At 41.2% G+C, this 23350-nt stretch overlaps 1 protein-coding gene across 1 annotated transcript in view; it reads right to left on the bottom strand.

The window, feature by feature from the left end:
- Positions 1–23350, bottom strand: part of ppm1e (protein phosphatase, Mg2+/Mn2+ dependent, 1E) — a 71915-nt gene that overhangs the window by 20084 nt on the left and 28481 nt on the right. The gene's annotated exons all lie outside the window — the stretch shown is intronic.

Below are 23350 nucleotides of genomic sequence, written 5' to 3'. Positions count from 1 at the left end.
GTCAAAAGGATGCTTTAAAAATGTTAATTAAATGTGACTGCATGGGAAAACTTAAATACATCGGTCTATCTGTGCTTTGGCACGAGACGGGCCGGTTCATCGGTCTGTCTGTCCTTTGGCCTGAGACGGGCCGGTTCGTCTGTCTGTCCTTTGGCACAAGACAGGCCGGTTCATCGGTCTGTCTGTCCTTTGGCCTGAGACGGGCCGGTTCGTCTGTCTGTCCTTTGGCACAAGACAGGCCGGTTCATCGGTCTGTCTGTCCTTTGGCCTGAGACGGGCCGGTTCGTCTGTCTGTCCTTTGGCACAAGACAGGCCGGTTCATCGGTCTGTCTGTCCTTTGGCCTGAGACGGGCCGGTTCGTCTGTATGTCCTTTGGCACAAGACAGGCCGGTTTATCTGTCTGTCTGTCCTTTGGCATGAGACTGGCCGGTTCATCTGTCTGCCTGTCCATTGGCATGAGACAGGCCAGTTCATTATTCACCATCCAATGGCTCCGCTGACTGAACACAGCTCTCATATAATGACTAAACGGTTTGGCCACCAGGGCTTTTTGATCAGTCATTAATGAATAGAGCAGAGCAGAAAAGCTGTCGTGATTAAACAAATACTTCATATTTCATAACAGATTTTTTTGCCTACTCCACTGTGGGATAAGTGACCCAACCACCCATTACAATCCAGAATAGAGGAGTTTCCTAACACTGGCAGGGGGTGCAGGGCACCACTCCATTCTCTATCTTTTAGATGTGTGTAGTTAGTGCTGTTGAAACACATGGAGATGTGTGAAACCTTCCTCTCAGCTTTAAGTGTCCACGTTTGTGCCGCTCAAGTGCTGGCTTTTAAGGTGCGCAACCGTTATATGTTTGAGTGATGAGGATCCCCTATATTTTGAAGCAGAGGTCTTGTGTTCTTTCTTGCCAATGAAATAGTATATTGCAATCTAATCACATATAGCCAAGAAGGAAAAATCCCATTTGAAGTCTTTATACTGACTAGACTATATTGCCTAAAGTATGGGGACACCCTTGCTAATTACTGAGATCCGGTGATTCAGACACACCCATTGCTCACAGGTGCATAAAGTCCAGCACATAGCCATTAAAACTGCATAGACAAACAGTGGCAGTACAATGGGTCATACTGAAGAGCTCAGTGACTTTAAACGTCGCACTGTCATAGGATGCCACCTTTAACACAAGTAAGTTTGTGACATTTCAGCCCTACTAGATCTGCCCTACTAGATCCCAGCTATAATTGTGATGTGAAAGCATCTAGAAACAACAAACGCCCAGCCACAAAGTGGTAGACAGACCACGCAAACTCACAGTGGGGCCACCAAGAGCTGAAGTGCATAACAATCGCCTATCATCTGTTGCACCACTCACCACACAGTTCCAAACTGCCTCTGGAAGAAACATCAGCACAAGAACAGTGTGTCGGGAAGTGGGTTTCCATGGCTGAGCAGTTGTACGGCAGAATGGGCACAAATTCCAACAGAGACACTCAAAAATCTTGTAAGAAGCCTTAACAGGAAGAGAGAAGGCTGTGATAGGTGCGGCCAATGAGTATGACCAATGAGACATTGTCTGGACGATTAATCGAAAAGTAATCGAAACCGAAATTCAGAACCTCTAAACAACGTAATTTTCCCATGTCGGTTATTTAGTTTTTTCAATCCTACTTTCCCCTTAATAACATATTACCGCGTGTGTAGTCACGTGACTCCGCCCGTCCCGTCAGCTGCATGAAAGCGACATGGAGGAGAACTCAAACACCGAGTGAACTGATCAACAGGAACAGCTTGTACCAAAGACCAAACGCAGTGTCCGTTGTGTGGACACATTTTGGCTTCAGTAAAGACGAAACCAAACAAAATGAAGTCAACTGTAAACACGGCAGAAAAACAGTTTCAGCGACCAAAGGTAATTACCACCAATCTGTTTCCACACTTGGAGCACAATCACGTTAACGAATATGAACAGTGCATGACTCAAAAAAGAGACTGACAAGCGCCCAGCAGCAAGTGACTCCACAAAGCATTCAAACTAAATCTAACTTTTTTAGTTATGAGGGCAAAAATATTTACATAAATAATTTATTGGAGTACAACCATTAATCGTACTCGAGGCAAACATTCAATTAATGGTGATTTAGATTTTAGGTCATATTGTCCTGCCCTAGACTATACCTAGGTGTATAAGAGACAATGCATACGTAAAGTTCACAACAGTAACAAAATGCAAAGCTGCTTGACAGATTTAATCTAGAGGTTTCAGTACTGAGGTTGAGACATGCATATATAGCACATCACCATAATCTAGTAATCTGACAAAAAAGTGGATTGTACAATTTATTTCTACGCGGAAAGACAGACAAGATTTGCTTCTATAAAAGAAACACATTTCTAGTGCTTCTTGACCAACTCAGTATTGGGGTTTGAAAGATGACTAAAGGGCCAATATTTAAAAGTGTTACTCTAATACTACAAGAAAACTAGCAATAATGACCAGTACAGATCCGTAGAAAATATATATATATTTTTAAATTATAAGATTTTCCGATTAACTGGGGTTCTTGTTTGGATGATCTGAAATAGGTTTTTTCACCTGCCTTTACATGCTGCTGATTGATGTGGCGACCCAGTGGAAGAGTGCTGGAGATCATATGAAGGTTCCTGGAGAAGCAGCAAGCAATGTTCAGCAATTCGACTTACTGACTCATGAGTAACAAGTCTTTTTTAGTGACTAACAGGTAAGTGGATTCTGGTTGCAATAATGAATGCAGATAATTGATACTTGACTGTGATGATACACATATTTATATGAAAACATAAACAAAGGTTTTGTTAAAAAAGACTTATGTTCAACGACCGACTCGTTCAATTATATGGTTCATTTGTTTGGGTATTAAAAGAAAATTCCAGAGAGGATGGGTCTGTCAGAAGCAAGGATGGGTGTGGATTCACAACTCTGTGAAATAATGCAATTTAAGAATGACATTGAGTTTGGGGGTCTCATCATCTACAGTATATAATATCATTAAAAGATTCAGAGAATTCAGAGAAGTCTCTGTATGCAAGGGTCACGGCCAAATATTGGATGGCCAGGATCTTCGGGCCCTCAGGGGACACTGCATTAAAAACAGACATGATTCTGTAGTGGAAATCCCTGCATGTATTCAGGAACACTTCTGACAACCATTGTCTGTGAACACAGTACATCGCTGCAGCCACAAATGCAAGATAAAATTCTACCATACAAAGAAGAAACCATATATACCGTAAACAAGATCCAGAACCACTGCCGCCTCCTCTGGGCCCAAGCTCATTTAAGATGGACTGAGGTGAAGTGGAAAACTTTCCTGTTGTCTGACAAATCAAAATGATTGAAATAATGATGATATGGGGGTGCATTAGTGAGTATTGTTAAAAGAAAAGGTGATGCAACACAGTGGTAAACATGCCCCTGACCCTATTTTTTTGAAACGTGTTGCTGGCATGAAATTCAAAAACAATAATATTTCTTCAACATTTTAAATTTTGTCTTTGTAGTATTTTCAATTAATTAGGCATAAGTGCACATCATTGCATTCTGTTTTTATTTGCATTTTATGTAACATCCCAATTTTTTGGGAAACGGGGTTGTACATTAATGTGTTCATTTCAAACAGACCTAGGCCTACCTTCATTGTATCGATTTGCCATTGTGGCAATATCCTGTACATGCCAACCTGAGGCAATAAATGTGTTGACAGCTGATTAGGGGTTGCCATGACAACGACACTGCTTAGTGGTTAAGGGATGTACAGCAATTCATTGGGCAGGCAGCGTTTCCCGCTAGCACCCAGGTGTGTGTGTGTGTGTGTGTGGATGCGTGTGTGTGCTTAGGCAGCAGGGTGTCACATAACCACTACATCTCCAGCAATCAAGCTGGTGGTGAGGATGCAGGAATGGAGGAAGGAGGAAGGACAGAGGGATAAGCCCTTGGAGGTGCAGAAGCAGGCAGCCAGGAGAAAGTGGAACATCCTCACACAAGGACAGTCCAATGACATGCTGCTCTACATGATGGAGGATATCCCGGGAAATTAGGCCACCTTTATCTCTGTAGGGCAGCCATAAGCATTCAGCACCTATATCTCTGTAGGGCCACCATAAGCATTCAGCACCTATATCTCTGTAGGGCCACCATAAGCATTCAGCACCTATATCTCTGTAGTGCCACCATAAGCATTCAGCACCGATATCTCTGTAGGGCAGCCATAAGCATTCAGCACCTATATCTCTGTAGGGCCACCATAAGCATTCAGCACCGATATCTCTGTAGTGCCACCATAAGCATTCAGCACCTATATCTCTGTAGTGCCACCATAAGCATGCAGCACCTATATCTCTGTAGGGCCACCATAAGCATTCAGCACCTATATCTCTGTAGTGCCACCATAAGCATTCAGCACCTTTATCTCTGTAGTGCCACCATAAGCATGCAGCACCTATATCTCTGTAGTGCCACCATAAGCATTCAGCACCTTTATCTCTGTAGTGCCACCATAAGCATTCAGCACCTTTATCTCTGTAGTGCCACCATAAGCATTCAGCACCTTTATCTCTGTAGTGCCACCATAAGCATTCAGCACCTCTATCTCTGTAGTGCCACCATAAGCATTCAGCACCTATATCTCTGTAGGGCCACCATAAGCATTCAGCACCAATATCTCTGTAGTGCCACCATAAGCATTCAGCACCTATATCTCTGTAGTGCCACCATAAGCATTCAGCACCTTTATCTCTGTAGTGCCACCATAAGCATTCAGCACCTATATCTCTGTAGTGCCACCATAAGCATTCAGCACCTATATCTCTGTAGTGCCACCATAAGCATTCAGCACCTATATCTCTGTAGTGCCACCATAAGCATTCAGCACCTATATCTCTGTAGGGCCACCATAAGCATTCAGCACCTATATCTCTGTAGTGCCACCATAAGCATTCAGCACCTTTATCTCTGTAGTGCCACCATAAGCATGCAGCACCTATATCTCTGTAGTGCCACCATAAGCATTCAGCACCTTTATCTCTGTAGTGCCACCATAAGCATTCAGCACCTTTATCTCTGTAGTGCCACCATAAGCATTCAGCACCTTTATCTCTGTAGTGCCACCATAAGCATTCAGCACCTCTATCTCTGTAGTGCCACCATAAGCATTCAGCACCTATATCTCTGTAGGGCCACCATAAGCATTCAGCACCAATATCTCTGTAGTGCCACCATAAGCATTCAGCACCTATATCTCTGTAGTGCCACCATAAGCATTCAGCACCTTTATCTCTGTAGTGCCACCATAAGCATTCAGCACCTATATCTCTGTAGTGCCACCATAAGCATTCAGCACCTATATCTCTGTAGTGCCACCATAAGCATTCAGCACCTCTATCTCTGTAGTGCCACCATAAGCATTCACATCTTAGTGACGCTGAGGGAAAAGTGACAGAGTGCACCTTTTTCATTTGGTAACAGAATCAGTTTTTCCAATTGGCTCACTCATCCATGTATAAAAAATTATAATAATGATAAAACAATAGGTACTAAATGTATGCGATCAATAATGTATAGTTGCTCTTAATCGGGGCATCAGCCAAATCACAAAAATGGAAATGCAAAATGTGTACATGTAGAGAGCTGGACAAGAGAAGTAGGGAGCTTTCTGACACCCACACACACCCTGCAGCGAGGTCATCTGACGACACTTACAGGTTCATATGAACATGGGGTCTACTGTACCACCGGGTGACTCACATCTTTTCAAAACACCACCACAATTCAACCTCACTCATGTCGAGGGCTGAGACTAGAAAATAAATCCCATTTTGGATTCTTGTCTCGTTTATCTATTAACACGTTATATCAGTAAATGTAAGAAAAATACATTAGAACGACTTCAGGTAAAGTACATTAAAGACTGACATGGTATGAGTGTAAAATGGTCTCATGCTGAATGCTTGAGCTTAGAATGAAAGAGTATGACAGGAATGGAGGTCTGCAGGTGGAGGCGGTGTCTGAGGTTTGGCAGGACTGAGAGGGAGACACCTGATCAGGGGTCGGGGAACATTGTCAAATCACAATTCATCTTTAAACATCTACTGATCTTCATGCCAGTTATGACTTAAGAAAGACACAGTAAGCAAGCGTGCTTTAATGAGGGTGAATTCCAGCTGGAGCTTGTTGTGGATCAGTGGGCAGCACTGCATAGATTCGTCAACATCAGCTCGTTAGGGTAAGACATATGACACTAGGACAGCACACGTAAAGTTAAATATCTTCCACGGAAAGGTGATTAAGCCATATGGGTCAGACGGGGTAATAATTAGCTAGCTAATCTATCTAGCTGGTTAACTTAGTCAATAACAACATTTTCACCTTTGATTCTGAACCTAGACGCCATGGGTCAACTCAGTGTATTGACAGTACAGCGTATCTAAAGCGGAATAGTCACCCCTTTTCCAACAGATACACCCCGCCACTAATGAGGACTGAGAATATGTCTGGCTTAATGTGTGTTGGAGTGGAATGAGTGGTGTCGCAGGAAGTCAGGTTCTGCAGGTTGTTGTAACTGAAAACATCTCCCACTGGTACGAATCAAATCTATTACCAGTGAGTTTATACTCCCCCCAGGTCAGAGTTCTGGCTAAAGCGCTACATGCGCAAGTGTTGTGGCACAGCAAGATGATCTCTAGCTAGTGAGAATACAAATTGCATTGACATGTAATGTTAAATTAAATTGTTGTCATAACAATTAATGTAGCCTAAATTGACTCTTAAGGAAGGATTGAAGATTTTCTTTTCAAACACAAATATTTTTTTATGAATTGACAATAAACTTGTCCACTCTGACAGGGACAACAGTAAACATCTCTGTAGTAAACACTAATAACACAGTATCTGAGGAATTACCAGAAATGACCAATACCAAACATTGTAGATTACAGAAATGAAAGGTAAATGCACTATTGTTGATATATGGGGGATCGACAGACATTAACAACAGCGTTTTACAGCTGCACCCATGCTTTCCCAACGGAGCTGCACACTGTAATTTGGAGTGATGAGACCAAAATAGAACTTTATGGTCACAACCATGAGCGCTTTGTTTGAAGAGAGGTCCACAAGTCCTATAGTGAACAGAATAACATCCCCACTCCTAAGCATGGTGGCGGCTCACTGATGTTTTGGGGGTGTGTGAGCTCTAAAGGCACAAGGAATCTTGTGAACATTTATGGCAAGATCAATGCAGCATGTCATCAGAAAATACTGGCAGACAATTTGCATTCTTCTGCACGAAAGCTGCGCACGGGACGCTCATGGACTTTACAGCACGACAATGACCCTAAGCACAAGGCCAAGTTGACCCTCCAGTGGTTACAGCAGAAAAAGGTGAAGGTTCTGGAGTATATCATTGAGCCACACTGGGGAGATCTCAAATGTGCGGTTCATGCAAGACGACCAGAGAGTTTGCATGACCTGGAGGAATTTTGCCAAGACGAATGGGCAGCTATACCATCTGTAAGAATTCGGGGCCTCATAGACAACTATTACAAAAGACTGCACAGTCTCATGGATGCTAAAGGGGGCAATACACAGTATTAAGAAATAAATGTATGCAGACTTTTGAACAGGGGTCAGTTCATTTGCCATGTTTTGTTTTATGATTGTGCCATTCTGTTATGACCTACAGTTTAATGTGAATCCCATAAGAACTAAATGACGTGTTTTGCCTGCTCCCTCATGTTTTCTTTACAAATGGTACATACACTCACCTAAAGGATTATTAGGAACACCATACTAATACTGTGTTTGACCCCCTTTCGCCTTCAGAACTGCCTTAATTCTACGTGGCATTGATTCAACAAGGTGCTGAAAGCATTCTTTAGAAATGTTGGCCCATATTGATAGGATAGCATCTTGCAGTTGATGGAGATTTGTGGGATGCACATCCAGGGCACGAAGCTCCCGTTCCACCACATCCCAAAGATGCTCTATTGGGTTGAGATCTGGTGACTGTGGGGGCCATTTCAGTGCAGTGAACTGATTCAAGCTTTGTGATATGGTGCATTATCGTGCTGGAAGTAGCCATCAGAGGATGGGTACATGGTGGTCATAAAGGGATGGACATGGTCAGAAACAATGCTCAGGTAGGCCGTGGCATTTAAACGATGCCCAATTGGCACTAAGGGGCCTAAAGTGTGCCAAGAAAACATCCCCCACACCATTACACCACCACCAGCCTGCACAGTGGTAACAAGGCATGATGGATCCATGTTCTCATTCTGTTTACGCCAAATTCTGACTCTACCAATTTTGGTGAGCTTGTGCAAATTGTAGCCTCTTTTTCCTATTTGTAGTGGAGATGAGTGGTACCCGGTGGGGTCTTCTGCTGTTGTAGCCCATCCGCCTCAAGGTTGTGCGTGTTGTGGCTTCACAAATGCTTTGCTGCATACCTCGGTTGTAACGAGTGGTTATCTCAGTCAAAGTTGCTCTTCTATCAGCTTGAATCAGTCGGCCCATTCTCCTCTGACATCTAGCATCAACAAGGCATTTTCGCCCACAGGACTGCCGCATACTGGATGTTTTTCCCTTTTCACACCATTCTTTGTAAACCCTAGAAATGGTTGTGCGTGAAAATCCCAGTAACTGAGCAGATTGTGAAATACTCAGACCGGCCTGTCTGGCACCAACAACCATGCCACGCTCAAAATAGCTTAAATCACCTTTCTTTCTGACATTCTGTTCGGAGTTCATTAATGAGAAATTGAACAGGTGTTCCTAATAATCCTTTACGTGAGTGTATATTACCAATTCTCCAAGGGTATGCAAACTTTTGAGATATCATTTGCTTAAGGTGTGGTTTTTCCTCACAGACTATACAGACACTATACATCCAAGACCATGATGTCTTTCAATGGAATCACAAGGATAACAGGGCTACAGCCGCATTGGTCGCCAGCTGCCATGCCAACGTCTGCCGCTGAGCTCAGTGCTCTTCCGACTCCTCCGCATTTCCATTCATAGAAATTCTTTCTTTCTTCTTCTCTGCCCTTTTCACATTCGCAGGCTCACATACTCCGTCACGGAGTGGTTGAATGGGGTGGGTGCCGAGGTGGGGAGCCCTCATTGGCTGAGGGATTCCAACATATCTGTCAGCAGCCAATGAGGTTCCCCTGTGCTTGTGCGACAGCGAAGCCAGATCAGTGTGAAGGAATGGGGATTAGGAGAGAGAGGCTGTTTTCAGACATTTATCTTTGTCAATTCCATTTTATAAAGCTAACAACGCACATTGCATTTTACAGTGACGACAACAGATACAATGCATTCGAGCTTCACAGCATGCAGTATTTTTAAACTAATGGCAGACAGATCCGTCACTGGGTTATTTCTATAAATACAGTGTGTGTATATATGTGTGTATATATGTGTGTATATATATATATATATATATATATATATATATATATATATATATATATATATAATGTTTTCCATATAATTTAGGCTATATAAGAGCTATTTCTCTTCCCCTCCCCTTGCAAGAGAGTCTTGCCATAAGATTGATTTATATTTGTATTGACATGCCTAGCATAGCGTATATTTGTATTGACATGCCTAGCATAGCGTATATATGTATTGACATGCCTAGCATAGCGTATATTTGTATAGACATGCCTAGCATAGTGTATATTTGTATAGACATGCCTAGCATAGTGTATATTTGTATAGACATGCCTAGCATAGCGTATATTTGTATAGACATGCCTAGCATAGCGTATATTTGTATAGACATGCCTAACATAGTGTATATTTGTATTGACCTAACAACACAAGTTATGTGTAGGATAATGTGTAGGGAAAAACACAGAGTAATGTATAGGGCTTTACTGCAGCTGCTGTCTGTGGAGGTGAGAGATCTGGGTCGGGGAGCCTCACTTTGACGTCATACTGAGAGAAACCAGGCACAGCTCGGCTTTGAGTACTGCACCGAGGGAGGAGACATAATGACAGAAACAGGAAGACGGAGACTTTGGGATAGAGAGACCTAGCATAACATTGGATTATGCACATCTGTCTCTGCATGGTATTTGTCAAACTAATGAAAGGCAGTGCTGGCCGCTCCACTGATATGTGTAGTCTCTGAGTGGAGCCTAACCACAGTGTCACATGACTAGGATCATGAACAGTACAAGGTCACCACCTCTATATTGTCAAGGTTAATGATATGAGGATCTCTTGCAGCCCACAACTGTCCTGTCAGAGATGAGGGCCTATCGGACAGAGGGCACAGGGTGTGGTTGGGTAAGTCAGCAACAATGCCTCCTTGATCGCAGAAAAACTGCATGTGTCACAGACTGTTCTGATGCGTGTGTGTGTGTGTGTGTGTGTGTGTGTACGTGTGTGTGTGAGAGGCAGTGCCTCAGATCAGACCAATCACGGCAGCAGTGCGTCACACGCATCCCCCAGGGGGGCTCCTGTTCCCACATTCACATTCAACTGTCCTTGACGGGGACTTGCCAAGATCTGTGCGCACTCACGCAAAAACAGTGTTCCCTATATGACGCACCTGTTGAGAGAGAGCTCAGTCTAAAACTCGCTCATCTTGTGATGTTCCCGTACATGCAACACATTGTATGTGTGTTTTTTCTGTGTGTTTGAGAGAGATTGTGTTGGTATGGCAGTGTTAAAGGTTTATGCATATTTCCATGCATACATATGTGAAGATGTGACACACACACTGGCTCTTCTCAGACTCTACTCCTCTCTCCTTGATCTTATGTTGCAGGGAGGGCAGGTAATCTCCCGGCTGTGTGAGTCAGGAGTTATTAATAGAGCGATGCAGGATTAGGACACCTCTAAATCCCCCCACTCTGTCCATCAATCTGCCTCTCCCACACACAGTCATTAGAAAGGCCAGAGCTAAATATACTGGTCTGTCCTGACTTAGGGCTGCCCTCCTCCCATAATGCTACAGCACTGTAAGTGACAGTGTCCACTGGGCATCAGTGAAGTGTCTCAGTGCAGCTGTTTAGGCCACGGAACACTGGTGAGTGACGTCACAATACCCACCTCTCCTACAAGCTGTCCATCCCTCAATAACCATACACACTCTCTCCATCTGTCACTCTTCATCCCTCTCTGCAAACACAATCTCTCTATCGCTCACTCCATATCCTTGTCTGCAAACACAATCACTCCATCTCTCATTCTTCATACCTCTCCGTGAACACAATCTCTCCACCTCTCAGTCTTCATCTCTCCCCGCCCACACTCTCTCAATCTCTCTACAGTCTGTCATGATATATGGTGGTGCTCATAAGTTTGCATCCCCTGGCAGAAATTGTGAAATTCTGGCATTGATTTTGAAAATATGAAGATTTCTTTTTTATTTAAGGATAGTGAACACTTGATGCCTGATCAAAGTTTACATGGCCTTGAATGTTGGGCCTTGTTACAGACACACAAGGTGACACACACAGGTGAAAATGGCAATTAAATTTGAATTTTCCACACCTATGTCTTTTAAATTGCAATTAATGTTTGTGTATAAATAGTCAATGAGTTTGTTAGCTCTCACGTGGATGCACTGAGCAGGCTAGATACTGAGCCATGGGGAGCAGAAAAAAACTATCAAAAGACCTGCGTAACAAGGTAATGGAACTTTGTAAAGATGGAAAAGGATAAAAAATGTATCCAAAGCCTAGCAAATGCCAGTCAGTACTGTTCAATCACTTATAAAGAAGCGCAAAATTCAGGGATCTCTTGATACCAAGACAAGGTCAGGTAGACCAAAAAAGATTTAAGCCAAAACTGACAGAAGAATTACAAAAAGAAAAATACAAAGAAAAACCTGCAGGTAGCCTCAGGAGAAATACAGGCTGCTCTGGAAAAAAGACTGTGTGGTGGTTTCAAGGTACACAATACGACAATACTTGAACAAACACGAGCTGCATGTTCGAGTTGCCAGAAAGAAGCCTTTACTGCGCCAATGCCACACAAAAAACCTGGTTACAATTGGCCATTTAGGTGATTTCTGTCATCATTATGATTTAAAAGGAGCCAAACAACTATGTGATAATAATTAGCTTCATATGATCACTATCCTTAAATTAAAAAAATGATGATCAGTCATATTTTCAAAATCAATGCCATAATTTCACAATTTCTGCCAGGGTATGCAAGCTTATGAGCACAACTTTATCTAGTTATCATGGTCAGGAAAAGGCTAGTTATTGAAATTAGATCAAATAAAATGATGGGTTTGTAAATCAAAGGTATAAAAAAATCCCCAATGTCAGATCATTGCAATGTTTCAGAGAATATAACTTGTATCCGCACTGAAATGAAATCACAATGAGGTGTAACATTTTATCTACTGGAACTTTAAAAGAAAAAACCTTATTACTCCCCTATTTTCTATCCATTAAATGGGCAGCTAGGGAGGTAAACATGCTTGGTATTCACATCACAATGTGTTAATACTCCACAAAGAACTTGAACAGAAAACAGCAAAAACAGACAAGATATTGCAACCATGGAAAAATAGGTACTTGTCTATCCATCGAAAAAAGTAACTAATTAAATCATTAGTCATATCTTAGATTATTCACTTATTTACAGCACTGCCTACTCCTGATGACTCACTGTACATATCATATTAGCAAAGAATATTCAACTTAATTTAACTTGCTAAGCCAGAAAAGATAAAGCATGCCTATTTAATTATAATGAATATGGTGGTTTGAAATTATTTAATATTATAGCACTTAACCTCTCACTAAAACCATCAATCGTTCAAAACTTAAATATTTAAACCATAACATTGTTGCCCTGACGTTAAAGCAGATAAAGCTCACTCTTGCAAAAATTGCCTTTTTGCCTTAATGCAGATTACTACTACATTTTCAGTTAGTTGAGAATGTATCAACATATCTAATTTTCTAAACATGCAAAACAAAGCTGGCTAACATTTCAATCTTATCCCCAAATATTACAAAGAATGTTATTTAAGACCACGGAAAGATGATTGTTGTAAATTTTTCCTTGTTGAGACACAAAAAAATTGGGAACTGCTTGTTAGTAATATTGCCTAGCTTAACTCAATGTGCTACCTTAAATGCAGCATTTTGTTCCTGTGACCATCCATGTGGATACACAAATTAAGAGGTAGCAGCTGTGTTGTCAGTGATGACATCATCTGCAAGTGCTTCTATAGAGTGAAAGTTCAATCACCACATCACATCAAATGTACTGATGCTACAGCTAGAAAACCTTGAACTGCCATTTTTCTCTACAGTTAAGATCACAGTTGAACAACTGCACTTCTCTTGTCACGTATAGAATCAAACTCTCCTTGCAGAGTGAGTATTTCTGTCGTGGGGCAGCACATGGACCGGTGATCACATAAGGTTTACTGTGGGGCAATGTGTCCATTTCATAGTTAACTGTTGGATTATGATACTGTTTTGTGAAACATTTGAATTGAGATTTTGGGCAAAGATGAACAGTATCCTTAGTTATTTATGGTTTGACAACTTACTGATGAAGTTGTTAACATAAATAAGCTATACACAATAAGTGGCAAGCTGTGCTAGTATGCTGCATAGTATTGGAGAGGTCATAAGAGAAAGTAGTTAGTTTAAAACGATAAAATTGAAGTGTATTATTTCATGCCATAAATCCATCTGAGAAGCTCTAAGCCAAGATCAAACTGTTAATGGGTGTGACACAGGCATACAGAGGGGGAAAGAAGGTGAGATCCCAGGCTTGCAAGAAGTCAATGAACTAAGCAGACTTATTTAAACTGTGGTGTGTGAGTTTTTAAGAAAAGGTCTCTGATCAAGTGGGAGCAATGGACGCTATGTCCCAGTGTAATTTATTCTTTCAGCTCCTATCCTCAACACAACGCCAGTTAACATGGCGTCCAGTGCAAAAATCAGGGCTTCTAATCTGAATCAAGGTGTTGCTGCTGGTAGTTGACATGGCAACCAGTGAACCAGAATTGTATGGATAATGCCTTTAAACACATCCACTTGCCTATACATCACTCACCATATTGGTCTACAGCTAACCATACCTGCAACAATCAGGGCTTTTAGGAAGTGGAAAGCAATTGCTGTTCACATTGTGAATAGACATCTGGTCAGAACAGGGCCAGGAATTCTAAATGTCACTTGAGAAATACTGCACCGAGAAGATTTAAAAACATATATTGTGATCTTTCAGGACTAATTGAGGGGAAATAGCAAATACATCAAGTTAACCCATTGACAAAAATGTCATAACCAAACAAAAGGTCAGAACATGCAAAATACATCACCAGCATTAAATGGAGCATTAACATTATGAAGGAAGTTCAAGGTAGTTTTATGAGCCATTGCTAACCAGTGCAAGCTTAATGACTATAAGTCAGTATCTGCTTGCAAAATTACAATTTACAAATTGCAATTATAAACCTACATAAAGTTTTATCAGGTACTTTGGAAATAAGCCAGCTAGTTAGCAACTTTCTTCATACTGCACAGAAAAAACTGTATCCGTAAGTTCATCTGACTCAGGAAAAGTAGATAACAGGCCTCATTTCTAAAATCCAAAGTATCCCTTTAAAGCCAAGGTCAAATTTGTATTCAGCAGTACATGTATGTAGAGCCATAACAGTCCCAGAATCAGCTTTGCTGAAAGCTTAGGAGCAGATCACAAGAGGCCGTAATACTTAACGTAATACTCTGCTCAGATGCCCCAGCTATTATCTCAGCTCAAGATTCTCATGGATTAGAAAAATTATAATGTTCCTTCATCAAAGATTATAGGACAGGCCACAAAGCTATTATTAGCTTTGGAACCCTGTACTAATATCCCCAAGGGCAGTAAGACAAGACATTTGAAGCTACCAGCAATGTGGTGGGTGACCTACGATCACAGGTCACTGAGAAAAAGTAATCCTCCTTTAACTTCCCAATTTTGTTTTCTGTTAAGTGTTTAGTGTCAAGCCAAAAAAAGCTGCGTAAACTGTTTACCCCCCACTACACATCTGCCTACGGTAGAGAGATCTACTGGTGCACTGCACTTCAGAGGGGTTTGTCATGGTAGCAAGTACGCACAGGTTGTGTTCAGTGCTTTCTTTTTGTAGTGAAGGGGTAGACAAGGTGAGACGAGTCAGATGTGAGATTAACCGTGCATTGAGACTGTATCTATTTAGGTGAGGGTGACCTAGTTGTCCAAAGAGGCCAGTTATTTGGGCTGTTGTGATGCTGAAGGACGAGGAGACCTGCATCCTGGTAGTTCAGCACTTAAGGAAAGACGTTGATCCAAAATCTCGATTTATCACAACCATATGCATCTGATAAAGCAGTGACATGTGGGTCTGATTTTGACATACACTGAGAACAGAATATGGTAAAGCATAGTACACTTATCTTTTTCTTATCGGTCAGGAACTAATCTACTCAACTTCACTTGTTCATAATCTGTCATGACTCATGAATATTAATCTAAATGAAATTAATTATATACCATAAGGTTGGCACAACATAAAAATGAATTGCCTTCCTAAAATCACCATGTAGTCAGTTCTCATTTATACATCTCAAAGCAACGATTCACAAGTTTTTCGATTTAAGACTCCCAAAAGCAATATCTACTCTTCCTGGGGTCCACACAAAACAAGACGAAAATAGAAATGTTGAGTACAAATCAATGGCAGCGCACACTGGGGAAAATACCTGAGGAAATCAAGCCCAAATACATTTTTATCACAATCTGTGTTGAGACAGTCATGTTTGCTATATAAGCTGTTATTCAAAGCCTACTCCACCGTAAGGCAGTGACAAAAAGACAATAGTCACAAAATTCAACCACATCTTTGTTTCATCTCTAAACAATAGATGAAATACATCTGGGGAAGTCCATTAAACAAACTGCATGCTAGAAGCAGTTTCCTGTAACATGTCAATGTATAAGGTCAGATTCTTTTCAGACTACTAAACAAGGTTTTCTTTTTCACTTCACATGTAATTCTGTGAAATGTATTAACATTTTGTATTGAAATATCCCCAATTACAATAGCGTGTACTTTCCTGTGACTGCTTTAATCTAGGCAGAAGTGGGAAAGGCTTTGTGCCTTTAGGTGCAGCTTGTAGTTCTATGTTCTGCAAAAAAGATAAAGATTCCCAGAACATCTGTAGCCTTCAAAGTGGTCTGAAGGGTGTGCAGAACACTGAGCCTGATATTCAAGTTAAACCTGCTCTTTTACATGAACACAAACAGGCAGAATTATTCATTTAGAAGAAAGCAGAATATGCATCTGCCACAACACAATATAAACATACATAAAATACATACAAATCAGTACATGTTAAAGTAGGTCATATTCATTGTGCCCTTGAGGCTTGTATGATTGAGGATGGCAGGGAGTTCCTTGCGATAATATAAAAACGCAACGTGGCCTTGCATTTCTCAAAAGGCACCAGAGAGCAGGTCTTGTGATTTGTGTGTGGGTCAAATTGATGTTGGGTGATTAAACAAACAACTTGGGAGTTTTGAATTAAAGATTTTTCACAAAAAAGCGATGCATTCAATGTCTGGATGGAAATCAATCATTCACCATTAACCATGAGATTTATTTTCAATGGCCCGTTGATTAGGCAACAAAAATGGATTACTCCGACAGTCACTTGGCCTAGGTATGTTATATAAAGCCCGCCGATACGCATTGGCGCATAAAGTTAATGTTTATTTGAATGTTATAACGTTATAACGTAACTGACCTAAGCACGTTTGAATGCTGCATAATAATCCATCCTAGAAGAACCAGTTCCAGTACATTAGAAACTGCCGCTCCACTGGGCTGTTCACATGGGGGTACACAGAGAATGGTGAAACAAATTGATGAGACAGGTTGAAAGAGACTGGCAAGAATCGTGCAAGCTAACAGCATCTGGGAATGCACGACTCGTCGGCTCTTGCCACGGGTGTGCTATTGCACCAGATGACCCGCACCGGATTTAACGCCTTTGACCTGAAAACAAGCAACGGCATCACTGGACAGTTGAAGAGATGTTCAGAGCTGATGACGTGTACATTAGAGTACACAGACCACATGTTACATTAGTGCTTCTAAGAGATACACTGACTAATGCTGCTTGTTAGGCAATGGTCGTCTGAACTCAAATTAAAGACTGCAATGTGTAACTACCAATACGGCAGACTTTACATGTTTTGCGTTAAAGAAGCTTTAAATCTGCAAATGGTCATAGTAACTGGACTATAGTACAACTGTGTCCTTGCAGCCTGGAGTTTAAGAGACATTCCAAGCTTGCTATCTTTTTGGTGGTTTTTTTGCCTGCAGCTAAGGAAACCAGAAACAGCTGCCCCTATCTAATTTCCAGTCAAACAAATGCGTACATACTGTCATATGAAAAAGAGACAGCAGGGTTTTTAAGGTCACACAAGTTCTAAGCAAGTCCTTGTAGTATGGAATGACAGGGCCAGGGAATATGGTAATTTCTCAGTTCATCTTTAAGATGATAAATTCTCAGTTTAACTCAGCCAAATAGGATAGTTGGCTTTCAATAAGACAAGATACCCAGATATGTTTGCTAAAAATGGCACAGTGACAGGGCCAGAGTTATTTTTTGTTTTGTTTAAAGAGTCCATCAATATTGGCGGTTGTTTGTTTCTGTTCTTTATCAATGTTACTCAATAACTATATTTGGCCACCATAAATATAATGTATAAACCATAAACGGAACCAGGCAAGCCTAGTTCTGCCGGCCCACGATAAGAACGGATTCATGTTGTTGACCCTGGCCAAATTCAATCCATGGTTTCCTGTTCCATGTGGCAGACCGTGTCTTTAACCGTGTCACTACGCTATTTAAAAAGTGTCTGTTTACTTCTGCATTGTCAAAACACGCATGCGCTAGAGTTTCAAGATATGCCCCGGCTAAATACTGTACACCGATCAGCCATAACATTATGACCACCTGCCTAATATTGTGTTGGTCCCCCTTTTGCCGCAAAAACAGCCCTGAACCCATCGTGTCATGGACTCCATTAGACCTCTGAGTGTGTGCTGTGGTATCTGGCACCAAGACAATAGCAGTAGATCCTAAGTCCTGTAAGTTGCGAGGTGGGGCCTCCATGGATTGGACCTGTTTGAGGACAATGCCATCAGGTAGTACTGTTGCCATGAAAGGGTGCCCATGGTCTGCAACAATGCTTACTGTAGGTAGATAGTACTTGTCAAAGTAACATCCACATGAATGGCAGGACCCAAGGTTTCCCAGCAAACATTGCCCAAAGCATCACACAACCTCCTGCCTCTATCCCAGAGTGCTTTTCCTTCCTTGGACAACCTTTGATAGGTACTGACCACTGCAGACCAGGAACACCCCACAAGGCCTGCAGTTTTGGAGATGCTCTCACCCAGTTGTCTAGCCATCACAATTTGGCCCTTGTCAAAGTCGCTCAGATCCTTAAGCTTGCCCATTTTTCCAGCTTATAACACATCAACTTTGAGGACAGAATGTTCACTTGTTGCCTAATATATCCCACCCACTGACAGATGCCATGATAACGAGATTATCAGCGTTATTCACTTCAGTGGTCATAATGTTGACTGATCAGTGTAACATACCTTATAGTAGCTTGCAAATCGGTGAGTGGCATGAGCCTTTTTTGACTGGACAACCTTTTTTTTCATCCTTTCATCCTTTTCATCCTTTCATCTTTCAACTCATCCGCAATCATATCAGAAATGTAGATCTAACGGATTAAATTAGAAACCGATTACTGTTAATGGCTACAGATTTTCGAGTGAATCCCCTATGCTTTTGAAGCAAATGGGGATGATGTTGGTTATTGTCATTTTCTTTAACCAATCCGATGTCGATTTTTTCCTTATTGGGCGTATTGTTCGACACGCTGAGCCTTCTAGCTGAGCCTTCTAGCTGGCCTAGCTGCCTACATCAGCATTTTTCATGGAGCATGATCGGAAGGGCAGTAACCAAACTGAAATAAAACTAGTTAGCGTGTAACGTTGCATAATCAAAGATCTATTTAAACTATCTTTCATGACTTTTAGATGTAGTGATTTTGATTTTTTAACGCACAATGGCTGAAGGAGGAGAATCAGGCCCGGCACAAGAACCAACATGTTGGATGGACATTTGATCGGGCACGTTTTTCCTACTTTCCACTGTAGAATAGTAACTTCAACACGAGGGACGGAAAACAAATAATTTTAGGATGCATAGCTTACTGAGCCTATATAGCAGCAAAATACACAGCTGAAAGCTTTTAGTAACTGCAACAGTTACACATTCTATGCAGCTTAGTGATCACATCACTTGACAAAGCACATCTTCGATCGCATTTGCAGATGAAGGCAAGAGATATAGCCTACATCCCCAACAGTAATTAGTACTGGGAAGCATCGTAACCCACCTATTTTTGTGGGGCAAAGCATTCTCGCTGGGGAGATCCCAATGCTTCCGGGTCTGAGGAGAAGAAATGGATTTCGTGGTGGATTTACTGTCAAAGCCTTTTTTCGAGGACTTTTCAAGAAAAGCTGGAAGTTGTGAGGAAGGGTCAACCAACCTGCAGCTAGCTTCCCTGTCTCAGGCAGGGAAAGAATATCTTTGTCACTTTCAATCGAGCAACCACGAAAGGTACACCTGGCTTACAGCATTGGAAGAACTTTGCAAACTGTATGACTGGGAATGCCTGTTATTTGCAACCGGCGGATATGGTGTTTTGCTTGAAGCCACGTAGGGTTTGCAAACCTGAATTGCCTAACCAAGACAGCAACCAGACACCAAAGCAGGACACTTGTGTTTGCTCATGTTTCTTTGGTAATGACATTGACACACGGAAGACAGTAGATACCCGTTTTTATTCTGGTGAACAATTAGTCAAAACTCCACAGTTCTCTAAACTAATTCCCTACATTAGTTGACATCCAAACCAACAGCCAGTATAACAGGGTTGCTACACTACATTCACTGCATTAAATTAGAAAGAGATTACTGTAGATGGCTATACAGTATCTATAATGAAAACAATCACTCCACGACTGGTTCATTTCTTTAGAAAACAATGACAGTTGAATAGCTAACCACTACCCTATGTGAACTACCCTATGTAAATCCAAATTAGGAGCAATATATTCATTGTCGGTGCAGTTTGTCCAGTACAATATAACCATAAAGTGTTTTACTTTAGGCTTATTATAATGTAGCTATTGTAGCCATCAAAGTTTTAGTCTATCCTGAACGAATCCTAATTTTAGTCAGTCAGTCAGGCACTCATTAACCCACTCACTCAGTTAGAGACATGCGCACTTCTTGGCCAGCTAAATGTCTTCAATGTTTTGAGATGTTTTTTAGAGTTAAACAATTGCAAAGTAGTTTTATGCAGTACCTGGTACCTGAGTTATGCATTTGACCAGGGTTAACTTTATTTTACTTGCCAATCAGTTGTTTTTTTGGAAGAACTAGACATCACAGGTAAAATATCAAGATTGTTTCCATGGTAAGTTACCAACAGTTATTCATCTTTGCAATTGACAAAAACTGAGACCAACTGCTCAGACACCAACTGCTCATATATATATATATATATATATATATATATGACCAGCTTTTGGTGGATTTTGGTGGCTGGTCAGAGCCTTGTACTTGGCCTCCTCTAAGTGTGTTGGTTCTGGATGAGCCAGCATTGTGATAAGAAGCAGAATTGCTATGAATCCTACATTTTTATCATCATTAGTAGTCAGTTCTTCTTTACGCTGACAGATCTGGACTTTCCCCAAGCTTCTGCACATTTCTAGATTAATAAACACCACTGTATTTAATCACTCCATAATTGAACATTATTAAAGTTGTATCAGTTAGATGTCTATTTAGCATCATTGTTTAAAGTAATCATCTTGAGATTTTGTTTCAAAGCAGCGCACAGAGTTATTTTGAATGATCTACAATGAACACATTTTAGAGCAGATGGTGTTAACAAAGTGTCGCAAAGCCTACCAGTTTATTTTTGCCATGTGATGCACGATTTTGAACGTGATCCACGCATATGCAGAAGCTTCGGGAAGCTCCAGATCTGTTGGTTGCAAACGCAAATTCTCATATAATAGGTTATTTTGTCATTTAATTTTCTTTTGTCATTGAATTTAAGAATGGTTAAATTATCTTTACCAAAAAAGTTTTGGATGACTTAAATGTATTGTGTGTGTGAAAATTGGAATGTGATTGGATGTAAAGGTCAATAAAAATGATTAACCGAAGTGACTCCTTGGATAGCACTTAGCTGCTGAGTAACCTACAGGTTCCAAAGAAACAAACCCTCCCCACAAAGGGCCATATCTTCCACTGTGTCCCGACATAGGATTACAGGCTTAATCTCTGGGATTATAGTACATACTGTTTTCCACCACAGTATCACCAAAGAGAGCCAGAGGGCCCCAGATTCTGAGAAACCGAGTTCCAATGGCAAAATCAGACTTCAGCTGGCCTGGGAAGTAATCAGCTTCTGAAACAGTGTCATGGAGATTACGCCCCTGCCTGCTTTCTCAGAGATAGCAGTTATGTAATGGAAGTGTCTAGCGCAGACTGGGGGAAGTGACTGAGCCATGACTGCACTGTCAGGACTCAACAAGGCAGACAGATTTACTAACTGTATGTTGTATCTTGGTTAGAAGCCAGTTATTTGTTACCTTTGTGTAATCCAGAGTTTTCTTGGGCATAAAAAAAAGTACCTGTGTTATGACGCAATAATGGCCTAACACTACTATGTGAACACTGAGTCGTATGGGACTGAAGGCAATTTGAAGATTGCCTCTAACAACCTGTTTAATAATGATTCGGATGACATGATAATAGCCTGTCTATCTACAGTACTTCATGGGTTATGCAGCATTCATGATTGTGGGGCATAACAGTGCATGCGTTTCTCCCCTCAAACATTGGTAACCAGACTTTTTTTTAAAGGGTGTAATTGTCAACCAGCTGTCAGCCCTCCTGCCACACACTGACACACTGATCGGCAAACACAGTCATCTGAGCAGAGAAGCCACTCCAGCAAAATCGCGGCATTACACATTCAGAAACACTACGCCACACAAACATGCCCCAACATGCATAGACCATCATCTCTAGACACATACCCAGTCCGGTACACTCAATACCTACCTACATCGCGCTGACAACAACTCATTCTGATGCACATAACACTTGCATACATTCTGAAACTTAAATGATCACCATTATCTGCAATACATCTATGCAAAACACACCCATAGCTGTAATTTAATCCCCATTAGGATGTGTAATGATATGATTTAATTACTCTAGCTTCAATCCCCTGACTGGTTCTTTTTCTCTAATCCCTCCTTAAGAGCTTATTGTTTTCTCCGGAGCACCTACTTGTGTTTTCTGATTTACGCTGCAGATTATCATTAGGCAACAGGTTAGTTAGATAGTTCTCTTGAAAGTCATCAGGAGGCCTATCCAAGACCCAGATGGTTCACCTTTTCCTTCTGACCACTTTATTATGACTGCTCAAAATGCCAATTTTGTCCCAGTGTGTCGGTGGCAGTTTCTAAAATCGGAGAGTTTACAGGTAAGAAAAAGTACCTTGTCTTAATGACAATTGTTATGGTAATTCCATCAATAGAAACTCTTAATGGAAGTAAGTGCAGAGACACTTATTATGCTAATTGGCATAATTAGCAGTTTATTTGCAAATAGAGAGACGCGTCAAAAGCTTACAAAATAAACTCTGAATCTCTGAGGAAAATACATGGACAGTCAGTATTAATTACAGTTAAAAGGGGTGTGGTAAGACTTATGTTAACAATACATAGGTTTTACCCAAAGGGCGGGCTGTCCCCCCACCTTATCCCAAGGAACTAAGGACACTGCAGGTGACCTATTCAACTCTGAAGGGACACACACCATTTGGACAAAAATCAGATACACTGTTGGTTTTAACAGATAGACAGATTGACAGTGGACACAATGATCTACTGATACCATTCAAAGATGACCATTAACAAATACCAGATCCCCCTCAACCACATTCCTTTCATGGGAGCTCAGTACATTAAAATAGTAACTCATTTATAGAATTAAATATACATCAGTTCAAAGAATATGCATAAGACAATTCATAATGCAAAGGAACCCAACCATCTAAGGTTCATGGATCCATTCTCCAGGCAGAGTGTACTAATTGCCTAGTTCACAAAGAAAACATGCAGAGAACTCATTCAACCAGTTTGAACAGAGAAAATAACTTGTCCGCTGAAA

The sequence above is a fragment of the Esox lucius genome, chromosome 7 (assembly GCF_011004845.1).
Source record: "Esox lucius isolate fEsoLuc1 chromosome 7, fEsoLuc1.pri, whole genome shotgun sequence".
NCBI lineage: Eukaryota > Metazoa > Chordata > Actinopteri > Esociformes > Esocidae > Esox > Esox lucius.
Note: the sequence above shows the minus strand (reverse complement) of the source record. Positions and strands in the feature narration are given on the sequence as shown.